Below are 8750 nucleotides of genomic sequence, written 5' to 3'. Positions count from 1 at the left end.
GAAAGATTTCCTTGGCTACAGGAGTTTGATAAATGCTGAATTAAACAAATATTTCTTTGCTGTAGCACTTCTCAGAGGCTTTAAAGTACTTTTTTCAAAAAAATAGTAACATTGAGAATCTCCAATAAAAGATGTAGTGTTGCCCAAATTTACCTGAACTCTGAATCCATTAAAGGGGAGAACACAATAATTCTTACCTAAGAGTAGCATGGCAAGTTAGGGTGCTGGGGAATGGGTGTGGCTCTGGCTGCAGGTGGGAGGGAGGAGTGGGGAAGTTAGAGTGGGAGTGGTGCCCCATGATCAAGGCTAGGTGAAAGCAACAGTCTTGAAAATCTGGTAAAGCTGTATGAGACATTTTTAAGAACCGAAATAAAGACTTAGCCGAAGTTTTCTTCTTTGACTTTACAAAAAATAAAAATATATTATTCATGAAATAGAATATTAGAGGCCAGGTGCAGTGGCTCATGCCTGTAATCCTAGCACTTTGGGAAGCCAAGGTACATGGATCTCCAGAGCTCAGGGGTTTGAGAACAGCCTGAGCAAGAGTAAGACCCTCATCTTTACAAAAGAAAAAAAAAAAAAAGAAAAACTAGCTTGGGTGTGGTGGTGCATGCCTGTATTTGAGCTACTGGGGAGGCTGAGGCAAGAGGATCCTGAGTCCAGGATTTTGAGGTTACTGTGAGCTAGGTTGAGCGCACGGAAGTCTACCTAGGGTGACAGAGTGAGACTCTCTCTCAAAAAAAGCAAAGAGAGAATATTATAAAATGGTTATACAGTATTAAGTCTAAATATCAATAAAAAAGTCTGGACGTCTAAATCAAAATGCTCATGGACATTTTGGGGTTTTTTTTGGCATGGTAAGATTTGTTGATTATCTTCTTTTTCACCTATTTGTATTTTCATTTATATAATAAATATATTGCTTTTGAGTTAAGGTTTTTAAAAATCACTTTTTAAAAAGAATCAATGATAGCAAATACAAATTAAAGTTTTTATGAAATTTTTAAAAGTGTAGTCTTTTTTTCTTTTCTTTTTTTTTAAAGACAGGGTCTTGCTCGGTCATCCACTTCAGCAATGGGATGATCATAGCTCCCTGCAGAATTAACTTGAACTCTTGGGCTCCAGGGATTCTCTTGCCTTAGCCTCCCACATTGCTGGGATTACAGGCATGAGCCACTACACCCAAGTAAAATTTAGGATTTGATTCAGGAACTGTGGCAATATTATTTTACTTATCATTTCCCACTTAAAATAACCCTGGTTAGCTTAACTACATTTAAATGAAGTCTCTTTTAGAAAGAGACTTTTATTAGTTTCCTAGGCCTTTCGTAACAAATTTTCACAAACCAAGGAGCTTAAAACAACAGAAATCTATCCTCTCACAGTTCTGCAAACTAGAAGTCCAAAATCAATTTGTAGGCAGCGCTGTGCACCCTTTGAATTCTCTAGTGAACAATCTTTCCTTGCCTCTTCCTAGCTTCCTTGGTTTATAGCTATCACTTGAATCTGTGCCTCCATTGTCTCACAGCCCTCTTCATTGCATGTCTATGTGACCTCTCTTCTTATAAGGATGCTAGTCACTGCATTGAGGACCCACCATGATCCAGGATGACCACATCTTAACCAATTCAATTGCAAACACCCTATTTCCAGATAAGGTCAGTTTCTGAGGTTCTGGGTGAACATGAATGGGGGGGGTACTACTCAACCTACTATTAAGACTCTAAAAGTTATTTAATCCACAAATCTTTATTTTTGAAACAGAGTCTCACTATGTCGCCCTCGGTAGAGTGCTGTGACATCACAGCTCACAGCCATCTCAAACTCTTGGGTTTAAGTGATTCTCCTGCCTCAGCCTCCCAAGTAGCTGGGACTACAGGCACCCGCCACAATGCCCGGCTACTATTTTTTTGTTGTTGCAGTTGTCATTGTTTAGCAGGCCCAGGTCAGGTTCGAACCTGCCAACCTTGGTATATGTGGCTGATGCCCTAACCTCACTGAGCTCCAGGCACTGAGCCAATCCACAAATCTTTAGAGGTATAAATTAGTACATTGACTATTGGAGTCCATCAATATTTTAACTGTATAAACTCTGCAGTAACCAATCCTGATTGTATGATTCTCCATTTAACTGTATCAATGAGTACCCAAGAGTGTTTACAGCAACATTTTTCATAATAATGAAAAATGGGAACCTGAATGTCTATCAACTGAAGACTGATTAAATTATCATATGTGTATTGATGCCATGTATACCCTGCAATCTTGAAAAAGAATGAGGTAACACACATGGAAGACACCCAAGACAGATTAAGTGAAAAAGGCAAGTCAGTGGACAGTGTTTGCATTAAACAACTGTATCCGTTAAACAACTATACATTTATGTGTATGTTTTAAGGGATGACTTTGTCTTTCAAGTACTAAAAGGTACCTATTGTTTTCCTTCAATTCTTCTGAATCCCATTTAATTCATATTATTCTTCTTGGGCTGCCATAACAAAATACTGGGTGGCTTGAGCAACAGAAATTTATTTGCCCATAGTTCTGGAGGCTAGGAAATTCAAGATCAAGGTGCAGGCTGGTTTGGTTCTCTGGTCAGGGCTTTCTTTCTGGTTGGCAGATGGCAGCTTTCTTGACAGCAGGGGTGGGGGTTGGGGTGTGGCAGAGAGCTCTTTGCTGTCTCTTCTTAAAAAGGCACTAATGCTGTCAAGAAGGACCCACGCTCCTTACCTCATCTAATCCTAATTACTCCCAAAGCCTCTCTCTATCTCTGAATACCATCACACTGTGAATCAAAGTTTCAATATATGAGGTCTGGTATACATAAACATTCAGTTCGTAACAATCCTCCTTCAAAGACTCCCATCATAAAACAATGTTATATTTGTGAACTGATTAAGGTTTTCAAAAACTAGCATATAGGAAAAAATGCCCCCAAAGAACATGGATTGGTCAAATACTTAATGTAGAATCAGTATAGCCCACTTTTAAGATAGCTGAAATTAATCACCAGAATGAATCCAGAGTAAGCAAGCTTGGAGAGACCTGTTAGGCCATTACAAATGTATCATTATGACTCATGTTATGGTTGTGATTCTTATCCTTTAATGAGATCTGTGGGAAAGACAACCCTCCCAGCTTCCTAAGCAAGTGTTGGAGGGAAGCTGGTATAATGGCAATTTATTAAATCTGAATTGCACAACAGCCCTCCTGAAATGAAGAAAAGGTAATTGTTAAGGAAGAATGGTGTTACTAACAACTTCTCCTAGCTCTATACTACTAGTTTATGTCATTGCTAATAGGGGCATTTCATGACACTGCAGAGCCATGAACCAGAAACTGAAAAAAAAAAGCCTGTCATCTGCATAGAAATGATGTAGTAACCCAACAGTAACAAGTGAGGTAGGATCCTACAAGAATTGTTTTTTCATTGAAGCAGTTTGAAATGCAAATATTCAAAAAAATAATAATAATCAAGGGGAAAACAATTTCTTCTTGCTAAGATCCCACGACCAACACAGAATAAATAGTATCATGAATAAAAACAGTTTAAGGTGGCCATTTTCAGAAGGTAATCATACCTACCTAGAGTTGAAGTTACACAAATACTGAGATTTGCAATAGAAGCCCATTTTATTGAAGCTGCAAAGAGTCTCAGGCGCTTTTAGAGAACACTAGACAAACTGGTTGAACCAGAAAGGATAGCCAAATAGAATTATTATGGAGATATTGTGAAATAGTATAAACCAAAAACTTAAGATGTATCTGTAAAAGCCCCCCGAACCCCAGAGGGATCTATTCTTTCAAACCTGCTTCTTTGAATAAAAAATTTCCTTGTTTAGATTTCAATCCAGATGCAAACTGGCCTAGGCCACTCGTGTTGGCTCATGCCTCTTGACTCATGCCTGTAATCATAGCACTCTGGAAAGTCAAGGCAGGGAGATTCTTTGAGCTCAGGAGTTTGAGATCAGCCTGAGTAAGACCAAGATTCTGTCTCTACTAAATCAAAAAACTAGCTGGACATGGTGAACACACCTGTAATCCCAGCTTCTCAGGGAGGGTGATGCAAGAGGCCTCTTGAGCCCAAGAGTTTGAAGTTGCAGTGAGCTATAACACCATGGCATTCCAGCCTGGGGCAACAGAGTGAGACTCCGTCTTAAAAAAAAAAAAAAAAGCAGCTGTCCCAGAGAAAAATGGTATGAAATAGCTTCTTTGGCTCCTAGGAAGAGGTGGAGGGTAAAATATAAAAGCAAACACAGAAACTGTACAGATGGCATAAATTATATAAGTCAAACAAAGCAATTCACCTGAGCTAGGTATGGAATTTTGGTTTGCCTTTTTCTACCTTTGTCAATTAAAATCATTATTTGCTCAAAGGCACAAAGTAAGGGAAATTTAATATTTATTTTATAATTTTAATATTCCTATCATTTTTCAGTTCAGGTTTAGCTTAGTGGGGGGCACACAAGGACGGTTTCAAAATCTGATTGTTTGCTTACTTTGTGTAAATGCAAACTTTGTTATTTTAGAGCAACAAAATGGTTTGGGTCGGCTGTTCTCAATCCTTCCTGCATAGCAGAATCACCTGGAGAGCCATAAAAAATACTGATGGGTAGGCCCCACTCTAATAAAATAAATCAGAGGTGGAGGTGTGGCCCAGGCATTAATATTTTTAAAAGCTCCCAAGTTGATTCTCCTGTGTATCCTGAATAGAGAACCACTACGCTTTCGCATGTAGAATGTAGAGTCCTATCAGGTTATAATAAGTAATATTTATATTTTTCTTCTTTTTTTTTGAGACAGAGCCTTACTGTGTTGCCCTCAGTAGAGTGCTCTGAAGTCACAGCTCACAGCAACCTCAAACTCTTGGGCTTAAGCAAGTCTCTTGCCGCAGCCTCCCAAGTAGCTGGGACTATGGGCACCTGCCACAACGCCTGGGTGTTTTTTGGGTTGTAGTTGGCCTGGGCTGGATTCGAACCTGCCAGCTCTGGTGTATGTGGCTGGCACCCCAGCCACTGAGCTATAGGCGCTGAGCCTATATTTTTCTAATTATAAAAGTAGTACACGATGCAGGGAACTAGGCAATATATGGGAAAGCACAAGTTTAAAAATTATGTGAAATCCCATTACTCCTTTATGTGTCTATCACTTCAGTCTTATTTTTCTATGAGTATGTATGCATGGAAAAAATAGTACGCAAAGTATGTTCTTTTTTGAAAACAATTTCAGTACATTTTAGAACTAAAGTTAGCCTTAGAACCCTGAGAAATCATCCAGTATCAGTCTCTTATTTTATAGATGACAAAATTAAGGTCAAGAGAGTCCCTAACTCAAACGAATCAGGTGCTTCATTTGGAGTCAGGATTACAGTCTAGGTTTTCTGGCCAGGTGCTGTGGCTCATGCCTATAATCCTAGCATTCTAGAAGGCTGAGGCGGGTAGACTGCCTGAGCTTAGGAGTTTGAGACCTGCCTGACCAAAAAGAGACTCCTGTTTCTAAAAAAAGAAAATAGCTGGATGGGACAGCACCTGTGGCTCAAGAGGTAGGTGCCGGCCCCCTATACTGGAGGTGGCGGTGTTCAAACCCGGCCCCAGCCAAAAACTGCAACAACAACAACAACAACAACAAAAATAGCTAGGTGTTATGGCAAGCACCTGTAGTCTCAGCTACTTGAGAGACTGAGGCAAGAGGACAGCTTGAGCCCAAGAGACCGAGGTTGCTATGAGCTATGAAGCCATAGCACTCTATTCTGGGCAACAAAGTGAGACTATGTCCTCCTCCACCCTCCAAAAAAATCCTAGGCTATCCAGGATTATGGAAAATCTTATAATAGTTTCCTTTTCTGTGCAAAACACAATCTGTGCAAAAACTTGCACCTTTAAAAGTTTAATTTCAACTTGAAACACCATTTCTAAAAGGAATTTATTATTTCTTCTTAATGATGTTCTAATAATATTTTTAAAAGAACAAGTAGAGATTTTAGGGAGGACCTTAATCTTCTGAAGAAATCTATTATGAATAGAGCAGTTGCCCACTCTGTGTTCTGTGGAACTCTGATTCCACATGTTAACAGGTGCAATAAGAAAAAAAAAGGGCTCTTCACTTGTGTAGACTGGGAAACAAAATTATAGGATATTCTTTACTGAACCATTTCTCATGGTTTCAATGTTATACTGAGACTCTTGGGTGTGTGTGAAGAATTCGCAGAATTTCTTAAACTTATTTAATTGTGAAACTGTCCTTCAGCTCAGTTGCAGCATCTTCATTTTTTGAAACAAATTTTAGCAAAGACAACTTGAGGATTCCTAGGATAAAGGAATAAATGACCTAAAGTAACCCATTGAGGCCAAAGTAGCTTTAATTCAGGTTATTGTTTAAAGTTGGATTTTTCTTTAAAGACAGAGTCTCACTCAGCCACCCTGGGTAAAGTGCCATGGTGTCACAGTTCACAGCAACCTTAAATTCATAGGCTTAAGTGGTCCTCTTGTCTCAGTCTCCCAAGTAGCAGGGACTATAGGCACCCTCCACATCGTCCACCTAGTTTTTCTATTTTTCGTAGAGATGGATCTAGCTCTGCTCAGGCTGGTCTTGAACTCCTAAGGTCAGGCAATCCACCTGCCTTGGCTTCCCAGAGTGCTAGGACTACAGGGATGAGTTTAAAGATCTTTTTTTTTTTTTTTTGAGACAGAGCCTCAAGCTGTCGCCCTGGGTAGAGTGTCGTGGCTTCACTGCTCACAGGAACCTCCATCTCCTAGGCTTAAGCGATTCTCTTGCCTCAGCCTCCCAGGTAGCTGGGACCACAGGTGCGTGACACAACACCTGGCTATTTTTTGGTTGCAGCCATCATTGTTGTTTGGCGGGCCCAGGCTGGATTCAAACCCACCAGCTCAGGTGTATGTGGCTGGTGCCTTAGCTACTTGAGCCACAGGCGCTGAGCCGAGTTTAAAGATTTTTTTACAGCAAGTAGAGAAGCACTTTAAACAGAAAGGATATATGATTCCAATGACCAACTTAATGTTTTGAAAAGTATTCATTTAAAATCTATCAAAGAATAACAAGAATATATTGGAAATTAGACAAAACTGCATTAAAACCATTACTCCAATACAATGTATATCCTCCTAATTTTAACATTTTATTTTACATAAGTGCAATTATAGTACATTCATACTTTGGATTGGAGGGGAAGAGGAATTTTCCATTTCTGCCTTGTTCAAAAGTCCATTATGAGGACATCTTTTAAAAATCAGAAAACAGGGGTGGTGCCTGTGGCTCAAAGGAGTAAGGCGCTGGCCCCATATGCCGGAGGTGGCAGGTTCAAACCCAGCCCTGGCCAAAAACTGCAAAAAAAAAAAAAGGAAAGAAAAAAGGAAAAAAAAATCAGAAAACAAAGTGGAGGTGGACATCTTCATCTTTCCAGATCATTAGCATCTTCAGGGGTCCTCCAGTTGACCAAAGCAGCCCTTTTCAACCTCACTCCCACTTTCTCGTAGTACCTCCTTCCCCTCAACTCCAGCTGTATCTAATAACGTAGAGTCAAAGGAATATAAACTAAAAAATAATACAGTACCATTTTCAAAATGATAATTTAAAAAGTATAAAAATGAAGGTCACATGCCTGTGGCTCATGCCTGTAATCCTAGCACTCTTGGAGGCTGAGGTGGGGGGATCACTTGAGTTTAGGAGTTGGAGACCAACCTGAGCAAGACCCCTTCTCTACTAAAAATAGAAAAACTAGCCAGGGCTGTGGTGGGCGCCTATAGTCCCAGCCACTTGGGAGGCAGAGGCAAGAGGATCACTTGATCCCAAGAGTTTAAGGTTGCTGTGAGTTATGACACCATATCACTCCACCCAGGCTGACAAAGTAAGACTAGGTCTCAAAAAAATAAATAAAAATTATAAAAATGGTGAAACGTAAATGGTGCCAATTTTCAAGTGTTAGGACCTAAAGCGTTACATGGAAAACTAAGGAGTTTTATTTCTTTATCGGGCATATGCTTGGGTCACTCTCACAGAAGAGAGTGGCCCTGAAACAATGGTCAGGGAAGTTTTTATACACTTTCTTGCAGGGTACTATGGGTTGCAATAAAATGTTAGGGAAGGTGGCTGGGGAAGAAGTCTACAAAAAAATGGAGTCACTACTGCCTCTTCATCAAGCAGGCATTTTAAATAAAAATTCTTTTAAAATGTGCATTTTTTTTTAGACAAAGTCTCACTTTGTTGCCCTCAGTAGAGTGCTGTGGCATCACAGCTCACAGCAACCTCAAAATCTAGGGCTTAAGGAATCCTCCTGCCTCAGCCTCCCAAGTAGCTAGGACTATAGGTTCCCGCCAGAACGCCAGCTGTTTTTTGGAAATGGAGGTCTCTCCAGCTCTGGCTCAGGCTGGTCTCGAACTCATGAGTTCAGGCAATCCACCTGCCTCAGTCTCCCAGAGTGCTGGAATTACAGGCGTGAGCCACCGCACCTGGCCAAAAATGTGTATATTTTTTGATCTAGCAATTCCATTTCTAAGACTATAAATTAAGTAAATGAGAAAAGACATACTGCAATAAGGTGACCAGATTTTAACATTGGTAAAGCAGGACACCATTGACGGGGAGGTGGGGGGTAGTTCTTAATTAAAAATTTGGTCTATATGGAGCAACAAGTAGTTGCTGTGGTCCCAGCTACTTGGGAGGCGGAGGCAGGAGACTCGCTTGAGCCCAGGAGTTGGAGGTTGCTGTGAGCTGTAATGCCATGGCACTCTACC

The sequence above is a fragment of the Otolemur garnettii genome, unplaced genomic scaffold, assembly GCF_000181295.1.
Source record: "Otolemur garnettii isolate 467f Iridium unplaced genomic scaffold, OtoGar3 scaffold00050, whole genome shotgun sequence".
In the NCBI taxonomy this organism is placed as follows: Eukaryota; Metazoa; Chordata; class Mammalia; order Primates; family Galagidae; genus Otolemur; species Otolemur garnettii.
This window is presented reverse-complemented; position numbering follows the sequence as displayed.